The sequence below is a fragment of the Phacochoerus africanus genome, chromosome 1 (assembly GCF_016906955.1).
Source record: "Phacochoerus africanus isolate WHEZ1 chromosome 1, ROS_Pafr_v1, whole genome shotgun sequence".
NCBI classification, from domain to species: domain Eukaryota; kingdom Metazoa; phylum Chordata; class Mammalia; order Artiodactyla; family Suidae; genus Phacochoerus; species Phacochoerus africanus.
Window position 1 is genome coordinate 40697711 of NC_062544.1, and position 24212 is coordinate 40721922.

At 40.1% G+C, this 24212-nt stretch overlaps 1 protein-coding gene across 2 annotated transcripts in view; it reads left to right on the top strand.

Annotated features, from left to right (window-relative positions):
- The window catches only part of PDE4D (phosphodiesterase 4D), a 1473810-nt gene that overhangs the window by 4665 nt on the left and 1444933 nt on the right, over positions 1-24212 (top strand). The window contains exon 1 of one of the 2 annotated variants that reach the window (XM_047756021.1): positions 15169-15251. The exons of the other annotated variant lie outside the window; for it this stretch is intronic. The gene's annotated coding sequence lies outside the window, so the exon portion shown is untranslated. Of the gene's footprint in view, positions 1-15168; positions 15252-24212 lie in introns of those variants that run through there. 2 annotated transcript variants of the gene reach the window in all.

Sequence of the window (24212 nt, forward strand, 5' to 3'; positions counted from 1 at the left end):
CTTTGCCCATTTTTTGATAATAAAAATATATTTGGAGATAAATGTCCTTTTTGGTCACATCATTTGCAAATATTTTCTCCTGTTCTATATGTTGTTTTCTCATTTTATCGATGGTTTCGTTTACTGTGCAAAAGCTTTTAAGTTTAATTAGGTCCCATTTAAAAAATTTTTGCTTTACTTATTTTGCCTTAGGAGACAGATTCAAAAAAATAGTGCTATGTAAAAAAAAAAAAATTTGTTCTAGGAGTTTTATGGTTTCTGGTCTTACATTTAGGTCTTGAAACCATTTTGAGTTTATGTTTATGTATGGTGTGAGGGAGTGTTATAATCTCAATGTTTTACATGTATCTGTCCAGTTTTCCCAGCACCAGTTGTTGAAGAGACTGTCTTTTCTCCATTGTATATTCTTGCTTCCGTTGTTGTAGATTAATTGACCAAAGGTAAGTGGGTTTATTTTTGGACTCCCTATTTTTTCCATTGATCTATGTGTCTGTTTTGTGTCAGTACCATACTGGCTTGATGAATGCAGCTTTGTAATATAGTCTGAAGTCAGGGAGCCTGATACTTCTGGCTCTGTTCTTTCTCAAGCTTGTTTTGGCTATTGGGGATCTTGTGTGTTACCAACAAACTTTTATTGTTCTAGTTCTGTGAAAAATGCCATTGATATTTTGATAGGGATTGTGTTGAATCTGTAGAATGTCTTGAATAGTATGATCATTTTAACTATATTAATTCTTCCAATCCATGAACATGGTATATCTTTCCTTTTGTTTGTGTCATCCTCAATTTCTTTCATTACTGTCTTATAATTTTCCAAGGATGGGTCTTTTGCTTCCTTAGGTAGATTTATTCCTAAATATTTGATTCTTTTTGAAGCAATGGTTCATGAGATTATTTCCTTAACTTCTCTTTCTGATAGTCTCTTGTTAGTGTATATACATGTAATAGATTTCTGTATATTAATTTTGTATTCTGCAGCTTTACTGAATTCATTGACCTTTGGTATTTTTTAGATGGTGGTGTTAGGATTTTCTACGTATAGTATCAGGTCATCTGTAAACAGTGACAGTTTTTTTTTTTTTAAGGGCCACACTTGTGTCATATAGAGGTTCCCAGGCTAGGGATCCAATTGGAGCTGTAGCTGCTGGCCTATACCACAGCCACAGCAAGGTGGGATCTGAGCCGCATCTGCTAACCACAGCATAGCTCAAGGCAATGCCAGATCCTTAACCCACTAAGTGAGGTCAGGGATCTAACCTGCAACCTCATGGTTGCTAGGTAGATTCATTTCCATGCACCACAATGGGGACTTCCAAACAGTGACAGTTTTTCTTCTTCCTCTCCAATTTAGATTCCCTTTCTCTTTCTTACCTGATTTCTGTAGCTAGGACTGCCAATACTATGTTGAATAAAAGTGGCATGAGTGGGCATCCTTGTCGTATTTCTGATTTAAGAGGGAATGCTTTCAGCTTTTCACTGAGTATGATGGTAGCTGTGGGCTTGTCATATATGGCCTTTATTTAAGTTGAGGTATGTTCTCTCCACAAGCACTCTCTGGAGAGATTTTATCATAAATGGATGTTAAATTTTATCAGGAGCTTTTTATACATCTGCTGAGATGATTTTAGTATAGTTTGAAAACTGCCATCCGGATCCATCATCCTGACTTTCTTGTATCTTTAGTGATTGGATAAGAGAACTCTCCAGTAATTTAAAATTTATCATGAAAGAATATTTTTAACTTCTCCTCTCCCCCAGTTTTATTGAGATATAGTTAACATATAACATTGTATAAGTTGAAGGCATATAATGAGTTGATTTAATACATTTACATAAAGTAGTCCTCCCTTGTCCAAGGTTTGGCTTCCTGTAGTTTCAATTACCTGAGGTCAGCTGAGACCCAAAAGTATTAGATGGAAAATTCCTGAAATAAGCTAGTCATAAGTTGTAAATTACATGACAATCTAAGTAGCTTGATGAATGCCATCTTGTTCCTTCCACTCTGGACTCGAATTACTACTTTGCCCAGCATATCCTGCCTATTGGTCACTTAGTGACCATCTTGGTGATCAGATCAGCTGTAATGGTATCTTAGTGCTTGTGTTCAAGTAACACTTATTTTAGTTAATATGGCTTCAAAGTTCAAGAGTAGTGATGCTGGCAATTCAAATCAACTTTATCATAGGTAAGTATGTGTAGGGATAAAGAGTATATATAGGGTTATATATACTCTTTATATATAAAGAGTGGATCTCAAGACCCCCAGTGGATCTCAAGCATCCACTGGGGGTCTTGGAACACACTCCCATGCATAAGGAGGGGCTACTTATTGCAACATGATTGCCACGATAGGGTTAGCTAACATCTGCATCCTGTCTCCAGTTATCATTTTTCTTTTTTTCAGTGAGAAAGAGAAAGTTTAAGATTTACTCTCTTAGCAACTTTCAAGTATGTAATACTGTATTATTAACTATAATTTCTGTGCTGTACATTAGATCCCTCTAACTCTTTCATATTATAACTGGAAGTTTGTACTCATTGGCTGACATCTCCCCCTTTCCACAACACCCCCAGTCCCTGGCAACTACCATTCTACTCTCCATTTCTATAAATTCAGCTTTTTTACATTACACATAGAAGTGAGATCACACAGTATTTGTCTTTCTCTGTCTGACTTATTTAACTTAATACAATGTCCTCAAAGTTCATATTACATTGTTGCAAATGGCAGGATTTCCTTCTTTTTTTAATGGCTAACCTTCTACCTTGTGTATATGCATGTGTGTATCACATTTTAAAATCCATTCATCCGGGTTTCAAACATTGAGGTTGTTGATATATCTTGGCTATTATGAATAATGCAGCTATGTACATGGGGTGAACCATCTCTTTGAGATAGTGATTTCATTTTCTTCAGATACCCAGAAGTAATAGTCCTGGATCATATGGTAGTTCTATTTTTAATTTTTTAGGAACCTCCATACTGCTTTCCATACTGTTGTACCAGTTTACCAAAACGGATATTCCTGATGGGCAAGTTTCCTTCATTCAAGTGGTGTTCTTGTGGCACTTCTCTCATCACCTCATTATCACCAGTTTCCAAGTCCTTGTGCTTTGGCAAAGGGGAAGCCACATAGAGGATGACTCGCATCTTCTGGCCGGAGTTCAATCATATGGCCCCACCTGATAGAAAGGAGGCTCAGCCCTGAGTTCTCTTTGTCTTTGGAGAAAATAGAAAGTTGATTTGGTAGTCAGCTTGCCAGATAATGCCATATCTTTTATTCCTTTCTCTTCTTTTCTTTTTAGTCTTTTTTCCTTCTTCCCCCCCCACCCTCCCACCTTTTCCTCCCCCTGCCTCCCACTGTCTCTCATACCATCTCCTCTCCTTTCCTTTTGTTTCTGTTCTCTGATATGTCTACATAGGATCTAGGATTTAAACATAACCACTAAGTATATGTTAAATTAAAAAAAATAACCTTTACCATCTAGAAGAAATTAGGAATATGACTTTAGTTTTCAATTCTTAATCTCACGTTAACAATTTTTATAGGCTATTAAAATATAACTGAAAATGATGATTACAGAGATAACTATCAATTTAACTCTTTTTTTTTTTAAGGGCTGTATCCACAGCATATGGAGGTTCCCAGGCTGGGGTCAAATTGGAGCTGTAGCTGCCAGCCTACGCCACAACAACATGGGATCTCTTCTGCCGACCTACACCACAGCTCACAGCAATACCAGATGCTCAACACACTGAGAGAGGCCAGGGATTGAACCTGTATCCTCATGGATACTAGTCAGATTTGTTTCCGCTGAGCCAAATGGGAAATCCTCAATTTAATTGTTATGTCCAGTAGTGAAGAAAATGGTAGTGGGATACTTTTCTATTTCCACTTAGCCCATCCTTTTCTGTGTCTGGGGTTTGAATCTCTTGCTTTGTAGTTTTAGAAAAGGAAGAAGAAAATGAAAAATGGGCACCAAAGGTATTAATAACTGATAAAAAACTTAGCCACTCCTTCCTATTTTTTATATGAATTTTGCAGTGAATGCTAGCTTATTATTGGGGAAAATTACTATGAAGAGAATGCATAGCTTTTGGAAAACTGTTTCTTGCATGGAGTTGAGCAAGTGGTAGAATTAATACCAAGTTAGGTTTGTAACCACTCAACTTTCTAGAGGGAAACTTTTGGAGATTAGCAAAAATATTTATATCATAAATAAAAAAGAACACAGATGCCTACTCGGTAACCAAAAATACTTCTATGATCATTGCTGCTGAAAAAAAATCTCTCCATAAACTTAATTTTCTTTTAATAAACATCATAAACCAATTTTAGTTCTTTTCTCTGGATATATTAGGGTCAAATATTTTTGTTGGGTGATAAGTCAATATTAACCTCAGATATTTTAACAACCAATTACTTTCCCCTAGTATAAGCCAAATTTATAATTAAGCTATTTAAGAAATAAAAGACAACAAATAAATATCTGCTTTTAATGTTCATGTCCTGACCTAAGAAATAGAAGGGTTTACTTATTTCACATCTTCATATTTATCTGATTGAATGAGGGGTGCCTAAAAAGAATTTCCCATAACTCCATTTACTTGTTTATTTTCCTGGCATATTCCAAACACTTTTAAAGGCAACATTGAAAAAGAATATCTTCAGTCTAACATCTAAACAATATTTTTATTTTGGTGGAATTGAACAAAAATAATAGACTCTTATAGTCTTTACCCTGAGGCATTTAAAAACAGTCACATTTCTCAATTGCTAGATTCTGAAGATTATATTCTATTTAGTAGAGATTTATACATAATCTTAACATGTTTATGGTTTTCGCAGTAAGGCAGCCCACATAAAAGGTAATGCCTTGGCATGGTGTAGTAATTAAAAAAATGGAATATGAAGCCAGAGGTTTTTTTTAATATTTATTTTTTCCATTATAGCTGGTTTACAGTGTTCTGTCAATTTTCTACTGTATAGCAAGGTGACCCAGCTACACATAAAGTATACCTTATTTTTTCTTACATTATCATGGTCCATCATAAGTGACTAGATATAGTTCCAGTGCTATACAGCAGGATCTCATTGCTTATCCATTTCAAAAGCAATAGTTTGTGTCTATTGACCCCAAATTCCCAGTCCATCCCACTCCCTCTCCCTCCCCCTTGGCAACCACAAGTCTGTTCTCCATGTTCATAATTTTCTTTTGTGTGGAAAGATTCATTGTGTAGTATATGAGATTCCAGATATAAGTGATGTCATATAGCCTTTGTCTTTCTCTTTCTGACTTACTTCACTTAGCATGAGAGTCTCTGGTTCAATCCATGTTGCTGGAAATGGCATTATTTTGTTCTTATTTATGGCTGGGTAGTGTTTCATTGTGTATAGGTACCACATCTTCTTAATCCATTCATCCGTTAGTGGACATGTGGGTCGTTTTCATGTCTTGGCTATTGTGAATAGTGCTGCAATGAACAGATGGGTGCATGTGTCTTTTTCAAGGAAAGTTTTATCTGGACCTATGCCCAAGAGTGGGATTGCTGGATCATATGGTAGTTCTATGTATAGTTTTCTAAGGTACCTCCCTATTGTTTTCCAAAATGGTTGTACCAATTTACATTCCCATCAACAGTGTGGGAGGGTTCTTTTTTCTCCACACTCTCTCCAGCATGTGTTATTTATGGACTTATTAATGATGGCCATTCTGACTGGTGAAGCCAGACTTCTTGGGTTCAGATCCCAGCTCTACCATACAGTAGCTCTGTTACTCTGGGCAAATTTTTCAGTCTCCTTGAACTTGAACAACTAACCTGAAAATGGGATAATAATAGTACCTATCTGGTTGAGTGTTACGTACATTAAATGAATTAATACCTGTAAAACACTGTAGATGATGAATGAATCATAGTAAGTGCTTTATAAATATTTGTCTTAGCTGTTATTATCTGAGGAATTGATTGAAAGTTTTTTCAGTCAGTTTCTAGTAGCTAGTTTTCATGGGTCTTTCAAAAAGGATGCTATGTGCCTCTATGTTTGTCCTGTCTTAAAGAGATTAAATGGAATCTTTCCTTTGGTAATTTAGAGTCATCATTAAGATCCAGAATCATTATTATGACCATCAAAAATGGAACTTTGCTGTAAGTAAGTGATACTGAGTCAGGTGATATTGAAATGATTAAGAGGATATTAAAGGGTTTAGGAAGAGTGTTTTTCCCCTAAACTAGCTGGTTCTGCCTGCTCTGCTGTTTGGGTGCTCTGGCTGTTTCTGAAGGCTTTTGGCCTTCACTATACTGGCCTGTGCTAGCATCCTTGCTTTGAAATACCTGCTTCAATTTTGCTATGGTTAGTAAGTAAGAAAATAACCTGGTTTAAAAACACTGTGTATAAAAGGAGAGAAGAGTCATTCACTCAGGATGTCAGTTCTCCCCTGAGAGTAAATAAGAATATGAATGCATTTTTCCCTTCTGGGTGAGGGCTGTGTTTTAAGGCAGGGATTGGCAAACTACTGTCTGTAGGCCAAACCTGTTTTTGTAAATAAAGTTTTATTGGGACAGATCAACACACATTTGTTTATATATTGTCTATGGCTGCTTTCACATCACAAGGGCAGGGTTGAGTAGTTGTGGCAGAGACCATAGAGCCTGCAAAACCAGCTGTATTTACTGTCTGGCCTTTTACAGAAAAAGTTTGCCAAATTCCGGTCTTTAGCTTTAAAGTTGGACAAAATCTGAAATAAGCAAGAAGTTTCTTTGTTTGTAGTCTCACCTAACCAGCATATTCAGTTATCTATAGCATTGACTCTCCTAAATATATATATGTATTTTTCTCTTAGAATTATTTATTTTTATTTAAATTTTTTGTTGTTCTTAGAATTTTTATTTCTTTTTTTTCTATTTCCCAAATACATTATTTTTTTCTACCGTACAGCATGGTGACCCAGTTACACATACATGTATACATTCTTTTTTCTCCCATTATCGTGCTCCATCATAAGTAACTAGACATAGTTCCCAGTGCTACACAGCAGGATCTCATTTTGGATGAACAAGAATTTATTGCAGTAGCTGTATTCGATAAAGAATAAACAGCCCACAATAGCACATTTAGAACATTAAGAGTAGGTGAAAATGTGTGCATAGTTGTGTGTGAATCCTCACTTTGGTATGTTGTTTTAGTGTTACTGGTATCATTTACTGACGTACAATGATACAGCTTTCCATGGTGTCCTGTAGAATGTTCTAGAAATGTTAGCAGTTAGTAGATACTTTTCTTATGCACTTGTCCAATATAAATGTAAATGCCTCTTTTGTCTCTTTGCTTAGACATCTCTACATGTTATCTTTTCTGTGAAAAAACTTTTTTGAATTTTCTAACAATGTATTATTCTGGACAGAATTATCGTGTACAGGAGAGGACTCTGAACCTGGGTTAGAATTCTGAATTTTGTTATTTTATGGAAAAGAAACTTCGAGGAAATCACGTTGCCACCCTAAGCCTCTGTGTCCTTGCCTATAAAAGGGAGACAAGAATCCAGGCTCTGCTTATGTGCTACAGGCTGGATATTTGTGGAATAAATTCATATGTTGAAATCCTGATGCCCCAAATGATGGTATTAGGAGGTGGGTCCCTTGGGAAGTGATCAGGTCATGAACAGGGCAGAGCCCTGATGAATGGGATTAAGGCCCTTATAAAAGAGCCCCACAGGAGTTTGCTGGTGGCCCAGAGGGTTAAGGATCTTGTGCTGTCACTGATCTGGGGCTGGTTCTATACCTAGTCCAGGAATTTCTAAGTGCTGCAGGCAAAACCAAAAAATAAATAAAAATTAAAAAAAAAAAAAAAAGAGAGAGCCCCACACAACTCACTAGCTTCTCTGCCATTTGAGGATACAAGCAGTTGGCAGTCTGGAAGAAGGCCCTCACCCGGCCACGCTGGCACCCTGCTCTCAGACTTCCAGCCTCCAGGACTGTGGGAAATAAAATTTCTGCTGTTTATGAGCTACCCAGTCTGTGGTATTTTGTTATGGCAGCCTGAATGGACTAAGTCACCACATGAGGAGGAGCATGAGACTGAGTGTGGAGAGGATGCTACCAGTGTGTATCATTATTCTTATCTTTAATAATGTTCTTAATTTGGCCCAGTTTCTTTTTATAAAAAGTTGATTATGTTTATAGAACAGAATATAAAATGGATCCCGTGTCACTGAAACTGTCGCCTCTGCTGTGTACGAGGGTGTGAGCTTGGAGGATGTTGGAGGGGAAAAGCCTCTTAAAACAGCATACATGTTGCTGGGTGTCTGCTTCGTTACTCACTTCTCTAATGTGAAAGTTTATGATTATGTGCAGACTTCCTGGGAATCGTGCAAAGGAAAAAGGAAGAACGGTAACCCTGGAAAAGGAAAAAGACAGTGCTTCTGTCATCGCAAAAGTCTGAATAGAAGCAAATTATGGTTGGTTTATTTTAACTACAGTTCTGTAAGTGCAAAGGAAGGCTGCTAACTTTTTTACAACTATGGATGTGATAAATTCATTTGAGTAATAAAAAAAAAAGATGAAAGAAGGAATAGTTTAATGAAAATAGACTTTAGTACTGTAGAAAACAGAAGTTCCTGTGATGAAGCTAGGGTAGGATGACGAGAACATACGTGGTTCCATTTTGTTTTTATTGGAGCCCACAAAGAAAACCAACAGTCTCCTGGGTGTAAGATATTTATACTTGTGAAAGACCACCCCGCTTTTAGAATTTAAGAGGATGCTAATAATCCTCCTTTGAATTGTAATTACATTGCACATATTTTCTCATAATCCTGTTGTTTTTAAATGATTTGAAAAACGTTAACTAGAAAATTAAGCCCTCTTTTGCTTAGGTAACTTGTCATTTTAGTCATTTTAGTTCTTTTGACATCTCTCTCTATCTTTTTGTGGCTGTGGTGTGCAGTGGCTTGATGTGGGATCTCAGTTCCCCTAGTAGGGATTGATCCCCGGCCACAGTGGTGAAAGCACTGGGTCCTAACCACTAGGCCACCAGGGAACTCCCTTCTACCTCCATTTTTAATCTTTGTTATTGAGAGGGTAATTATTCAAGTTACATCACTTAGCTATCAATGTGTAACAAACTACTCCAAAACATAATATCTTGAAATGACAATCACTTATTATTTTCCTGAGTCTGTTGGTTAGCTGGGGGAATTCTGTTTGTCTAAACCAGATTCTGATGATTTTAGCTGGTCTTCCTTGTGCATTAGAGGTTAGCTGGCTGTCTAAGATGCCTTTGATTGGGAAAATTGAACACTCTTTCAAATGTCTCTCACCCCTGCCCTCATCCCTCCAGCAGGCTGGTCTAGGCATGTTCTTATGACGGTGGTTGGGGTCTGAAAGCAGGCAAGCCCAGTCATGCAAGAGGGTAGGTGGCAGCACAAGTGTTTTTTTCAAGTCTCTATTTCTGTCACATTTGCAAATATCCCATTGGCCAAAGCAAATCATGGTGAAACTCAGGGTCAGAGTGAAGGAATTCAAGGCTATGGACCAAAGGAGGTAGTTATAGGAAGGCAGGCAATGAATTGGGGCCTCAATCTCCACGATGTCATTTCACTCTCTTTCTCCATCTTAGCAACCTTTGCTTGGGTAGTTCTACTGTTCATTCGCACTTCTACACACTGGGCAGGAAAAAACCAAGCAATTCAAACTCTACTTTGTTACTTGTTTTCAGAGCTTGGTGAGGGGGTCATTTGTCATTAAAGGCTACAATAAAAATTTTACTTTACTGACTTATATACCTCTCCCTTCCTTTTTAAAACAAAGTAAGCACCACACATTCTTGTAGAATGAAGTTAGTTTCTTTTCCAGTTTGATCTATATCCATCCCTGAACTCTATTCTGTTGCCAACGAATTGCTGTATTTTGGGGTCAGTATTTGGAGGACTTTGGTGGCTGAGTTTGTGCATTTTTTAGCCTTTGCTGTGTTCTTGCTTTTTTGCTTTCCTTTCTCCTGAACTCCACATTGCACTTCTTACTGTCCACTCTGAGTCTTGGAAAAACCTCAAACTGAACATGTTTCAAAGAATACTTGATACCCTCCCTTTGTGCATTCACTCATGCCTTTAATCAACAAATATTGGTGAGTGGTCACTGTGGTGACTCAGGTCACTGCTGTGGCGTGGGTTTGATCCCTGGCCCAGGAACTTCTGCATGCCATGTGTGCGGCCAAAAAGAACAAAAAATATTTGGTGAGAGGCTTTCATACTATTTCAAGCATTAGTAATCCAGTAGTGTAACGTACAAGCAAAATTATAGTCTGATGGGCTTGGCAGACAGTAAACAAACACAGGAATGCACTTTATTTGATGTTTAGTAGTGATAACTGTTTTGAGAAAATAAAGCAAGGTGAGCAGAATGACAGTGACAGAGGGGTGAGCAGGTATCCACAGAAGGCCTCCGAAGTTGGAGAGTGAGCCGTGACGAACATGGGGAAGGACACTGAAGGCAGAAGAAAACCACATGCAAAGGCTGCCTGAATAATATTCAGTAAAGCCATAGCCATGCTTCTAGTGGGAAGAGTGGTAGGAGACATGGTGGGGAGATTAGCAGGGGCTGGGTCACGTGGGGCCCTGCTAGAGCCCAGGAAGGTCTTCGCATTTATTCTAAGGAGATAGAAATTCAATGGTGGATTTGGGACCGCAGAGAGATGTTATCTGGTTTCAAGGGTAGAAGCTGGTAAGCTGTGACAGTTGTGTTAAAGAGGGGCTGCCTTAGGGGAGCACCAGTGGAAACTGTGAAAGGATGGAAGACTCTGGAGCTCTCCAAAGTGTGTTTCATTTAAATAAGCCAAATTTAGATATTGAGATCAGCTCTGCAAAGTTGAACATATGGAGAAGTGTTGCCCAAAGTAGACCCAGAACACTTCCAGTGATATCTGAGTTAATTTTAGGTGCTACGTCACATGAACAGATCTTTTAAATGTTAATAATTGCTTATAAGTGTAGTGTATGTTGGGAAAAATATATAAAACTGCATGCTACAGTTAACTGCTTGAAGTGAGGATAAAGTATTGAATGTGCCCAGCTGAGTACAGAAATTGAAAAGATTGTGGAGCTCTCATCGTGGCTCAGGGGTTAACGAATCCGACTAGGAATCATGAGGTTGCGGGTTTGATCCCTGGCCTCGCTCAGTGGGTTAAGGATCTGGTATTGCCATGAGCTGTGGTGTAGGTCACAAGATGTGGCTCAGATACCACATTGCTGTGACTGTGGTGTAGGCCAGCAGCTACAGCTTCGATTAGACCCCCTAGCCTGGGAACCTCCATGTGCTGCGGGTGTGGCCCTGGAAAAGACAAAAAGACAAAAAAGACAAAAAATTGTGAAGGATATGGCTGAATGAGTAGATTTAGGACATGTGACTGTGTTTTTATAAGATTTGATTTTGGGAGACAAGTGAATGATGACTCTGGTTTTAGGGTAGTGTATAATCATAATCGCATAGTACCATTTATTGATCATCTGCTATATGTGAGGCTCTGTACTTGGTGCTTTATAAATGCTCTTTCACTCAATTCTCATTGGAGTCTTTTATGACATAGGTGGTGAAGTTTTGATATTACTATTCAATAGATGAGGGGAGTGAAGTTCATAGCAAATAAATCATTTGTTCTTGAAGGTCTCTGAGTTTTCAGATATTGCAAGAGTATAAAAGTAATGTGTAGTGCTGGTAAATTCTCCGTAAGCAGAGGCTTAGTGTGTTTGGTAACTAGCATAGCCTCTGCACCTAGAATAACTTCTGATATTTGCCAGACAGTCAATCAATACTTGCTGAATGACTGAAAGAAAAAATAAAGTGGGTCTCTTAAAAATTTTTTATTTTTGTATTGAAGTGTAGTTGACTTATAATTTTTAGGGTAGTGTATTTTTAGGGTAGATTAAGGTGTGTATATATATATATATATACACACACACATACACATATATAAAACCAATATATATAGCAAAGTAATGTTTTATACACACACACACACACACACACACACACACACACACATATATCTATTTCTTTGTTTTGGGATTCTTTTCCATTATAGGGCATTTCCATTAAAGGATATTGCATATGGTTCCCTGTGCTATGCAGTAGGCCCTTGCTGATTATCTATTTTATGTATAGCAGTATTTCTTTTAAGTCTGGTTCAAGAGTGGTTAATATTCATGTTCCTCATAACAGGATGAGATTTAGGAAGTAGTCACCTGGAATTATAATTGAAAGACCATATTTGGGGACCACAGGGTGGCTTACTGTGCTCCCTGCCTTTTTACAACGTCCCAGTCTGGGCCTTATTCTTAGCTATTCTCCTTTAAGAATCTAAGCCACTCTTCTGGGTATAAGTGTGCAGCTCCTACGTCTCACACTCTGGTTCTAGACTGTAGTGGTAGAAGAAATAAACCTGGTAACAAACTTGGAGCCGCTTTAGGTAACATAACCTTTGGAAAGTCACTTAACCTCCCTTGAACCTATGTCTCTGTTAGTGAAAGGAGAGAGAGATGCTGGATCCGAGCCTTGATGTAAGCAGAGCCTGTGAGGTCTAGGAGAAGGCCGAGATGCTTAGGAAGAGTGGCATTAGGGTAAAGATGACTTGAAAGGCAAATGGCATTCAAGTTGCCTTTTTCTTGAGCATCCTTGCTTAGCTTTTTACCTAGAACTTTCTAAATAGTTAACTGTACCCCCTTTAGCTAAGTTTTCTGAAAAGGCTTGATTTTTTTTTTTTCTCTTAAAAAAAAGAAAAAGCCCAGTATTGAAAGCAAAGTCATTCAAGCACGTAGACTTCTGTGTGAGTGAAGCTCTAGCGTGCAGCCAGGGAAGCTCCACACACTCTCTGCTGCCAGCAGCCAGGAGGGTGGCCAGTGCAGCTCAGGGCAGGGATGCTGGGAGGTCTGTGAGAGGCAGGGAAATAGGAACTGACTGAAAACAGGGGGCTCCTGTAAAGGAGCAGGAACTCTCTGAAGGCAAGCGCAGGAGGGTGTTACTCAGCTCGAGAGGGCTGTTTCCTTTCCTTGCAGAGGTGGGAGCTGCAGAGTTGGGGGTGAGCCCCAGTAAGAGCTTAACATGTTTAGTGCTCATTGCCAGAGCTGCTACCTTCTCCTGTTGCCTCATATCTGCTGCCTGGTGTCCCTGACCAGCCTGGAAGCACATGTTTTTTGAATTATGAAATAGGTAATTTCTGCCAAATTATCTGAGGGGTTGGGGGTGTATGGATGAAAGTCATATTATTGTGAACCTCTGAAAACTCCTAATTTCCTGGGGCAAGACACAAAGTTTCCAGCACAAGGCTGAGCAGAGGTAAGCTCTATACAGAGGCAGACAGCTGCTGTGGGAGGGCAAGGTAAGGGAACAGGTGAATCTGGGAAGCCATTTTGAAAGGAATAGGATTCAAGAGAGGCTTTGAGGGAAGGGTTTGACGTTGATGTTTATCTTTAGGAAGAAGGGAATTTCAGGTCTAGGCAAAGGAAATGGCCTTCTCAAAGGCCTGGATGCTGGAAAATGCTGAGGCTGGGTCTGGGTCTTGGAGAACCCAGCAGTGGGGAGGGAGTTTATATGTGTTTTTGGGAAGGGGTAGCAGGAGATGGGAGTAGACATGGTGGGGGTTAGGGGTTGCTCTGCAAGTCAGCTGAGTACTTTGAATGTTCCTGGGTCTGCATGGGGAGCCTATCGAACTCTGGTGGAGGGATTTGGGAAGCAGAGTGGCAGGAGAGGGCCATGGTTAGGGACAGCAAGGAGACAGGTGTGTGTGTGTGTGTGTGTTTAAATTTTTATTTTGAAATTTAAATTGAGAAAAAAGTTGCAAAAAATATTCAAAGAGCTCTGAAATATCCTTCAACTGGGTTTATCAAAGTTTTGCTACCTTTGTTTCATCATTACTCTAGTTTTTTCTCAAACATTTGAGAGTAAGTTGCAGACACAATGCCTCTTTTACTCTTAAATATTTCAGTGTGTGTTCCTTAAAAACAAGAGCTTTCATTTATATTACTTCAGTACTGTGATTGAAATCAGGAAATTTAGTATTGATAAACAACTTATTATCTATTGTATTCATTTTACTAATTGCCTCAGTATTTAGGAGGTCTGATCTTTTCTCTTTTTTGTGTGTGTGCCAATGAAATAGCCTGGAGCCGAAGCACTGACAGTGGGAATAAGAGAACCATTTCAGAGTAGATGAAGTAGAACTAGAAGGTAAGTGAGGAATTAAAGCTGATGAGGAGGTTGCAAATTATAGGTCGATGTTATTATTTATTTATTTATTTTGTCTGGCTGTGGCATAGAGTGGCTTGATGTGGAATCTCAGCTCCCTGACCAGAGTTTGAGCCTCGATTTTAGTGGTGAAAGCACTGAGTCCTAACTACCAGACCACCAGGGAACTCCCAGGATTTATACTGTTAATCAACAAGGAACTTGCAAAAGGAATTTGAATTGCAAAGGTGGTCTGATGTCCTGGATTTATTTATTTTTTATTTTTTTAATTTTTTGTCTTTTTGTCTTTTTAGGGCCACACCCTAGGCATATGGAAGTTCCCAGGCTAGGGGTAGCTGTAGCCGCCGGCCTATGCCACAGCCACAGGAATGCCAGATCCAAGCCATGTCTGCTCCCTGCACCATAGCTCACAGCAATGCTGGGTCCTTAACCCACTGAGTGAGGCCAGGGATCGAACCCACAACCTAATGGTTCCTAGTCAGATTCGTTTCTGCTGTGCTACAGTAGGAATTCCTGGATTTTTGAGTTAGTTATCATCATTGTATTTCTGTAATACATTAAATGTCAGATAGTGTAAGGAGAAGTAACTTAGTATAGTGGTCAAGAGTATGGACTTTCTGGGCTAGATTGCCTGGATTGGAGTCAGGCCTTGCCACTTACTAGCTGTGTGACCCGGGGAGGTTACTTAGGTTGGCTGTACCTCAGTTTTCTCATCTGTGATACGTAATAGCAGGAGGCAAGTTCTAGGCACCGACCATCACTACACAACCCCCTTTAAAATAATCTTCAATATACATCCAGACTTTCTCCAGTTATTTCATTTTTTCAAATATACTTCTGACTTCCTCAGTGAACACCTTCACTGCCCACTCTACAAAGACTGAGGTGATTGTAAGTGAATCACTTCAACTTTCTCTCTCTCCACAGGAGGGACTACTTGCCTCATAAGGAGCTGGTGGAGATTAAATGAGTTACTATATGTAAGGTGCTGTATCACAGGCCTGCCTGACATATAGTAAGTACTATATATGTTTGTTAAATCATTATAAATAAATGGGATATCATACTTGTATGTTATGAATTCTTACTAGTAAATCTGTAAGGTAAGCATGCTGCTATTTTTACTAACTAGGACTCATGTTATATGGTTTGCCTAAGGCTGGCATGGTTTGCTGGTATGGAAAACATATTCTGTTCCACATACCAGAGCACTCTCAGGGTTTCTATATGAGAATACCTAACAGACAGTAGAAATGGACTCATTATTAGGATAAGGGCTGAGGCTCTGTAGTTGAAAGTCCTTCACATTGAGGTAGTGGTTGATGACATGGGATGCCTGCAGTTGCTAAGAGAGTCTGTAGAAGAAAAGATTGAATATTGGAGCTGGTGAGTAAGAATGGGTAGGAGCAGATAGAGAGATGGACATAAAACAGAAGGGTGTGGAGTACAGAAAAGGCATAGTTAAAAGATGACTCCCCCATTCTTTGAGAAGTGAAGTGGGACAAAATAAAAGCAGGGAGCTGGGATAGTGATGGCTGGGTCCCTTGTGACCTTGGTGGGAATGGTGGCACTAGTTTGGTGAATGTAGAATCTGATTTTCAAGGGCTTAAGAAGAGAAGCAATAAATTCCATGAAAGTAAACTATTCTTTTAAGAAGTTTGGCAATTAAAGGTAGCTAACTATGGAAGAAACAGGTAAGGGATCCCTTTTCAACAGAGGCAATTGAGTTTGACCTCTAGGAGAGGAAAGGCAAAGACTAAAGAAATAGTGGAGAAGCTGGAAAGAGCAGGCTAGCAGAGGTAGGTCAGGAGCATGGGTGCTGGGGGGTTGGGCTCAGTAGGGATGCTGCTTTAGGATTGGAGGGAAAAAAGAGTCTATGTACAGTATCTTATGACATTGCATGTGGATGGAGAGAAAGTTGAGGCAGTTCACTTACAATCACTTCAATCTTTGTAGAGTGGGCAAGGAAGATGTTGGGGAAGTCAGAAGTATATTTGAGAACATGAAAGAATTGGAGGGAGTTTTGGATGTCTTTTAGAGATAAAATGAAAAGGGGGTTGAATAGTGATGGCCAGTGCCTATGACTGATTGAGTGGCATGGTTCTACAAGGTATTGTTATATAATTTTCTCTAGTGACACCTTGGAACTGGAAGAAATGGATTGAGTTAGTTCAAGTGAGGTGTGTGGGTTTTTTTTTTTTTTTTTTTTTTTTTTTAAGGGCCAGGCTAGGGGTCGAAATGGAGCTGCAGCTGCTGGCCTACACCACAGCTTACTGCAACGCCAAAACCTTAACACACTGAGTGAGGTTGGGGATCGAACCTGCGTCCTCATGAGTACTAGTCACATTTGTTTCTGCTGAGCCATGGTGGAAACTCCCAAGTAAGGGTTCTTATCGAAAGTCAAGATTACTAGGGAATTTCAGAGAGCATTTGGTTGGAAATAGTTAACTATAGGCTCTGAAGAGGAGGCTGTATAGGCTAGGTTAATGCTTCTCATACGTCCTCTGTAAAATATCCATAATGACCGTGAAGAAGAAGGGAAACTTATCTCCAAGGCTTGGGGATTTACATCAAAGTAGCCCATTACAGTTCTGAAGTCTTGAGTTTTATTTTCAAAATATTTAAAATTCCATGATGGCTCTGCATTTGTTTTAAATTTAGGTATTAAGCTATTTATCATTGAAACTAAACAGTTAAGAAAAGATATGCCAGAGTTCCCATTGTGGTGCAGTGGTTAACGAATCCAACTAGGAACCATGAGGTTGCAGGTTTGATTCCTGGCCTTGCTCAGTGGGTTAAGGATCCGGTGTTGCCATGAGCTGTGGTGTAGTTTGCAGACGTGGCTCGGATCCCTTGTTGCTGTGGCTCTGGCGTAGGCTGGCAGCTACAGCTCTGATTAGACCCCTAGCCTGGGAACCTCCATATGCCGCGGGAGCGGCCCAAGAAAAATGGCAAAAAGACAAAAAAAAAAAAAAAGATATGCCACATTTTTTTCATGACTACACTGAGATGAGGGTGGGGTTATATATCTTAGCTTAAGAATCCTGGGATTAAAAAAAGGAGAAAAAGCACAATCAACTGGAGAGAACAATGAAAGGGTAAGATAAATTCATCAGGAAGCAAGACATAGGAAAGGTGGAAAAATATGAGATGGTAGCTAGAGGGAGGTTTGTTAAAAATGTTGTCTTGAAGCTAAGACACCAGAAAGTGATGTGAGTCTCGAGCGTGATCAAGTGAGCCACTGAGGGATTGAGACGGAGAGTTGGAGCCTGCCTTGGGTGATTTCAATCTCTGTCAAGTTGCTCTTGACTTAGAACCTGAAAGCAAAATTTCTCTCTTATGGTGCACAGAAGAAAAATTAATGTTTAAAAAGAAGCTTTTGCAAAATATTAAGCCAGACATTTATTTTTAAACATTGCCTTGAAGTCAGAGAGAGATTAATAGAGCCAATTTAAATCCCCTTAGGGAACATTTAGTATCTGCCTCTTGCCTTATAGCCTCCACTAAAAGTGGAAGCAAGAAGTCCTACAATTGCAATGACAATTGTGACACTGAGTAATGTTTAAATGAATGCATTTCCCAATTCATTTATAGGACAAATCCTTACTTACCTTATCTGTGACAGTCTCTGTCTGGAACAACAAGCAGATAATTTGTGGAATTAGTGACTATTTCAGGAGAGTATGTTAGTTGTCATTTGTGCCCTTGTTCTTAGGTTTCAAAATAATGTTGCAGACAAATACGGTTGACCCTTGAACAACTGTTAGGGGTGCCGACTTTCTAAGCAGTCAAAAATCTGCAGATAGCATTACAGTATGCCTTCCATCCATGGTAATGTCTGTGGTTCCACATCCGTGGATTCAACCAACCCTGGATACTGTAGTACTATTGTAAGGATTTATTGGGGGGGAAAAAAAACAACCCCCAAACCATAAACTATGTGTTAAGTCAATCCCTGCTGTTGAAACTCACGTTGTTCAAGGGTTAACAGTACTTCCATTTAAACTAGGGGAGGACTTTTGGCAATGGTGGATAATGCAACAAAAGAAGCTGCACACTGCCGTATATAAAATAGCCAACAAGTACTTACTGTATATCACAGGGAACTATACTCAATACCTTGTAATAAACTATAATGGAAAAGAATCTGAAAAACAATCATATATATATTCTTTTATATAAAGTCTCTGTGCATGTTCTTCCAATCTTTGTTTTAAGCTATTTTATGACAGATTTGTATTTTACACAAATGAAATTATACCTAGCTTCTTTTTTATGATTTATGGAGGTCATGATTTATGGAAGGTAAGCATTTAGTCTCACTTTTAAACTACTTTTGGAAAATTATCTGAAGCCTAGTGAAAAAAACAATAAAGCAAGAGAAATGACTTAATCAAATAACAGCACCCTCAAGACGAGTATATTGAGGAGTATTTCTTCATCTTAGCATGTGTTTGGGAAGTAAGTGGGTTCATTTTCCGCATTTGAGTCTGGTCTTTTTATTTTTACCCTTTCAGCTCTATAACCTCCAAAAGCATATCAGCCTGATGGACCTGTGATGTCATGCTTAGCTTTAACTCACTCCCTAGCACCATGTCCAGTTCAGAGACTCTCTTGTAACACTCAGTCCCTGACACCTGTGGGAACATATCTGGAGACAGATAATGGCTGCTCCCAGGGGAAGTAGAATCAGAGGCCTAGGTGTTTTACTGAGCTGGGCAATGCTGAACCTTGGAACTGTGCTGGAGAGGAGAGCTCTTTTTACCTCCTCTGCTCCTGTAACAGCTGACATCTCTGTCTGCGGCCTGAATTCCTGTGGTCAGCCTTTCCTTTGACAAGGGTAGCATTTCTCTAATGTTACTTATGAATTTAGGTGTATTTCTGATTATGCCAAGCTATATTTGTAAAACACAAAATTCAAGTTGACGAATAACTAGAATTTATTCTCATCCATGTTCTGGATGAACCGAAAATGAAGCCAGCAGTGTTTCTTATCCTTTGAAAACATTCATTGAATTTTCAGAAATAGAAAAAGTATATCGTTTCCTGGAGATGCCGATGTGTTCCCTTAGAAGGGTCGGGCCTCCATTCATTGAGAATTACTAATTTTTCGAAAAGTTCGCAGATGACGACAGGGGTATGTGGAGGATGAGGAGGAGGCGGGAGAGAAGGAAAAGAAATGGGTTAAAATTTCATTCAAAGAGACAATTTTAATATTGAGTTAGGAATTAAAGACTGTCAGAAAAATGAACCATTCTAAAGTTGGCATAAATTTGCTGCATGTGTGTACTTTTGTTTCTGAATAAAGCTCAAATGGTTTCTCATGAGAGGGAGCAAATACAGAAATCTTGCACAATGTATTGAAATTGGCAGTTGGTCAGAGCTTGGCCGCAGCAGGAGAGGACAGCTTTTTGTTGTGGTGCTTTGTGCCAGGATGTTGGGCAAAACATCTTCAGCTTTCTCTGGGAAGACCCCAATGTAGGAGCAAGCTGGGAAAAACAGAGCGTGAGGGTGTGGCTGCATCCTGGTCAGGCAGCATCCTGGTCTGTGCTGCTCCAGCTGAGCTTCTCCAGGGACTGGAATGTTTTGCTTTCATAGTCATCTGGATTGTTTACGAAGGGTAGAAGTGGCCTGGCCTTACCCCAGACCTGCTGATTGAGTTGTCTGTGGGGTGCTGCTTGAGAATCTGTATGTTAAAGAAGCTCCAAGGGCAACTGTAATGTGCGGTCATGTTTAAGAACCGCTAGTGTAAATAGCAACAAAGCCTGTGTGTGTGTGTGTGTGTGTGTGTGTGTGTGAGTGGTACGACAGCTATGAGTTGAAATTGGACTTCTGGAATTTGCCAGGAGGTAGCAAGGGAGACACATGAACCAGGTGCCAAGGATGTGGCCTTGGGCCTCACCAGAAACTTTCTCCTCTAGGGTGTTGAGGTTCTGGAAGACACTGTCTGGCCCTGATTAAATCCTGCATTCCCAGGCCAGAAAAGCCATCACAATGGTTTCTTTAAGGTTCTGTTTACTATTTATCTTTGATTTTTCCACCTCAGGCAGGAATCCTCGTATTCAGTTTTCTTCAGTGTGTTTGCAAATTTCCAACAGTTCTCTGGTTTCTTAGGTTTCCCTTTTGTTTTCTATGCCATTTATTAGGATAACGATCTACAGATTTAACAGATTGAAGAATCTTTGCAGATAAACAGCAGAAGCTGGAGCTACATATGATGCTTTCTATTATATACCCAAAGTCTGTTGTACGTGACAAGAATGAAATTTTATTTACTTTTTTTGGTGCACCAAGCATAACATTTAAAAAAAAGGAAAAAACCTTGTGGGAAGAAGAAAAACCCTGGATGCCAATGGTTGGCCATTATTTTGGAACTCTGGGCTCCATGTTAGTGAGGGATCATTACAAAGGGAGCTACTAACTGTAGTTTGGTGTAGCTGACATGACTTTATATCCCAGTAGGCAGGTCAGTCTTGGCTTTGTCTATTGAGCTAGTATACCATTTGGTTAGGGTCCCTTTTCTACTCAGCAGTACCCTGGTTCTGATAATAAGTTATGTGGTCACTGTGAGGATAGGAGAGGCAAAGACATGTCCTAGTATCACTGTGAGCACACATTTCAGTCTGTGATTTATCCCATTCTGACATTTGCAGGCCCAGGACAAGAGGCCCTCCTGTTCCACAGCCTTATCTTTTTTCTTTGTTCCCTGGCTCCACTAATCAACTGTAGGAATACGTGTGGACCAACCCAGTCTGCTCATTCAAGTTTTATTCACCCTCACAGCCCAATAGCTACCTGTGGTCCCTCCTCAGGCCTAGGGGCATGCACACTGGCTGCAAAGTGGTCGGATCTTGGGAGGGTAAAGACCCATATGGGTCCTGGAGGCTGGCTTTGGACCATTTGAGGAAGAGAATTCTAGGGACATGGGAACTTGGGGACTGGTCTAGAAGTGGGCTTGTTGCTATGGTGGGTATATCCTCCAGCCCCGCAGACTCCTAGCCCATAGAGAAGGACAGGACAGAAGCTCCAAGTTAGGGTTACCTGGCCCTAGGATGGTCCTGTTCTTTTCACTCCTTTTAAGAGATCCTGCTTCTAGAACATCTGGAGCAGCATCCCAGGAAAGCAGGCTCACTATGCCATTTGGGATGAGCACACTCTAAACTTGAATACTGCTTGATCTGCTGACTGAGGTCCAGGGGTATCATTTTTCTGGCCAAATAGAAATCCCTTGTCCTGTTTTTAGGCTGATTTGTTCTCTAATGCAGTATATTTAGGGTATCAATTCCATTTTTTCAGATCAAAACAAAAACTTAAACTATATGGCTTAATATTTTCAAAAGACAACCAACAGGAAGGCATGGTATGTTTCATCAATGGAAATTCTGTGAATGTTTTCTTTGCTTGCTGATAGGTTCTACCAGGTGTATGGGTGTGAAGATAGGAAAACCATTTGTCCAGACATTCCCACTTGGATTTTGTTTATCTGAGGATCAGTCAAATGGAAAGACTTTCCTTTCTTGTGATTATTTCCTTTCTTCCTTTTTCCTTTCTTGTGACATCTTTTACTTATTCTCAAGATATTTCTTCTGCATATACTAGTAGAACTTCTTTAATTAGTAAATTTATTTTTATGGCTGCACCTACGGCATATGGTAGCTCCCAGGTTAGGGAATGAATCCAAGCCACACCTGCGACCTATAATGCAGCTGTGGCAAACTGCTTCCTTTAGCCCATTGTGCCAAGCCGGGGATTGAACCCGAACCTCTGCAGCAACCCAAGATGCCACATTCAGATTCTTAATCCATGGTGCCATGGAAGAAACTCCTTGAATAATTTTAAAGTCAATATACTCTTTCTCTTTTTTCTCCTCCCCTCATTAGGACTGAACTGGCTTTACAGAGTGACATGGTATTTTCCTGGGCTAGGAGTACTTTCCTTTTTTGAGGGTCCTTGGACACCCTGCAGACAGGGTCATTGTGTAGTGTAGAGATGGTGCCCTGCACAATCCTGGGGGTTCATTTCTCAGAGTATGAATGGGGTTGTGCCAAGTGGCAGTCCTGCCTATGCATATTTTGGTCAGGAACTCCTCTGAATCATGTACACCCCATACATTTTTATGCTTCTTTCTCACGCATCATAAGCATGTGGAGAAGATGGGTGTTGGAAGAGAGGAGCTGAAAATCATGCTATTGTCTACACTTTCCTCCATTTTTTTTGAGGATGCTCATTCTCCTTTTAATGTTAAGGTAGATCAGGGAAAATAGAAGCCACTGTGAAGGTACAGAACTAATTTTTATATTATCAATGATTTTGGCCAACAATTGTGCCAAAAATATATTTTCAAACTCTTGTTCTATCCTGTCAATTAGCTTCCCTGGGGTTTGAGCAAGTATGACTTTTTGTTGTTTTGCTTTTTCTAGGGCCGCTCCTGAGGCATATGGAGGTTCCCAGGCTACGGGTAGAATCAGAGCTGTAGCTGCCAGCCTACGCCAGAGCCACAGCAACACGGGATCCGTAGCCGCGTCTGCGACCTACACCACAGCTCATGGCAACGCCAGATCCTTAACCCACTGAGCAGGCCAGGGATCGAACCCACAACCTCACGGTTCTTAGTTGGATTCTTAACCACTGAACCACAACGGGAACTCTGACTTTCCCATTTTCATGGACAGCTCAGTGTGTGATTTTCCCGGAATTAATAGTATAAAGTAATGCTTCAAATATCTATTTGAATTATTGCCCATTTGTAACCCAGTAAGGCTGTATTAAATCACACTGTTTGGGGTAATTAATTATTTAATAAGAAGGTGTTCTTTGAACCCCTGATTTAAAGAAACTAGTTAGTCTTTTGCCGGGGCCAACTCAGCAGGATGGGGCTGAAGAACGGGTGCTGTGGAACTTAAGGAAAAATAGTTAACACAAAACAAGACACAGAGACATTTATCTTAAGTCGAGGTGGGAGCCAGGGAACTCAAGGTCTCAGGGACCAAGAGCGTGGGGGACTCAAGGTCTCCGGGATCAAGAGCGCCCTGCCTCAAAAAACCACACTGCTTTTATTCTCAGATCAAGTGAGGAGTGGCTATGGGTGGATGATACAGGGTTTGTTTAAAGCCACTTAGGTGGTAAAGAGTTAAGCTCTTACTCTGACCTCTAGGCACATAACAGTTAAGTCACTTATGCCTTTAGGTCTTTGTTCTTAAGCTTAAGTCATTTACCAGCACTGTGACTGTTTTTCAAAGCAGGAAGATGGGATAAAGTAAGTCAAGAAGATGGGATAAAGTAAAGAAGGACAAGATGGAGTTTTCAAGGAAACATGTCTTGCAACATCTCCCCCTTTTTGTTTTTGTGGGAAGACAAAAATAGGCCTTGCAACTTTTTTCATTTCTTCTTGAATTATTCACTTAGACAGAACACAGTCCAAGTTCAGTCTCAGAGTTCAAGTTTCACGTGGAACTCCTCGGGCTTCTGCTGTGCATAGACTGACCAACTTCCATGGGTGGCCAGAGCAGGGCTTAGCACTCTGATGATGGTGAAGGGAGTCTCTGGAACTTGACCATGAAGAGATTCTTGAGGCGCTGTACAGCCTCCCCGGTGTGCATGTCAGCAGCAGATGCAACCTTCTTCACTCTGATGTGATGGATCCATGGGGCAATACCCGCAACCTTTATAGCAGTTGGGCTTACGATGCGACCCTCAGTTTACAAATGTTAATAAATAACCACAAAGAATGTATCAAAGCCCATATCCCTACACTGACTACCTGAGTTAAAAATCTACCTTAATTCCCCCCCTTTGAGTTGGAGACTCTAACTGTGGGAAAAGGGGCGACGACCGCTCTAACTTCTTCCTGCTGAAAAGGGGCGTCGTTAGGGAAAGCAGTTAGGTCTCCACTCATGGAATGGTCAAGTGGGCTTTGATAACATTGCTTTGGATACCTCAAAGAAATATTTTCACCGGGAGGAGGAGGTCAGCTGGT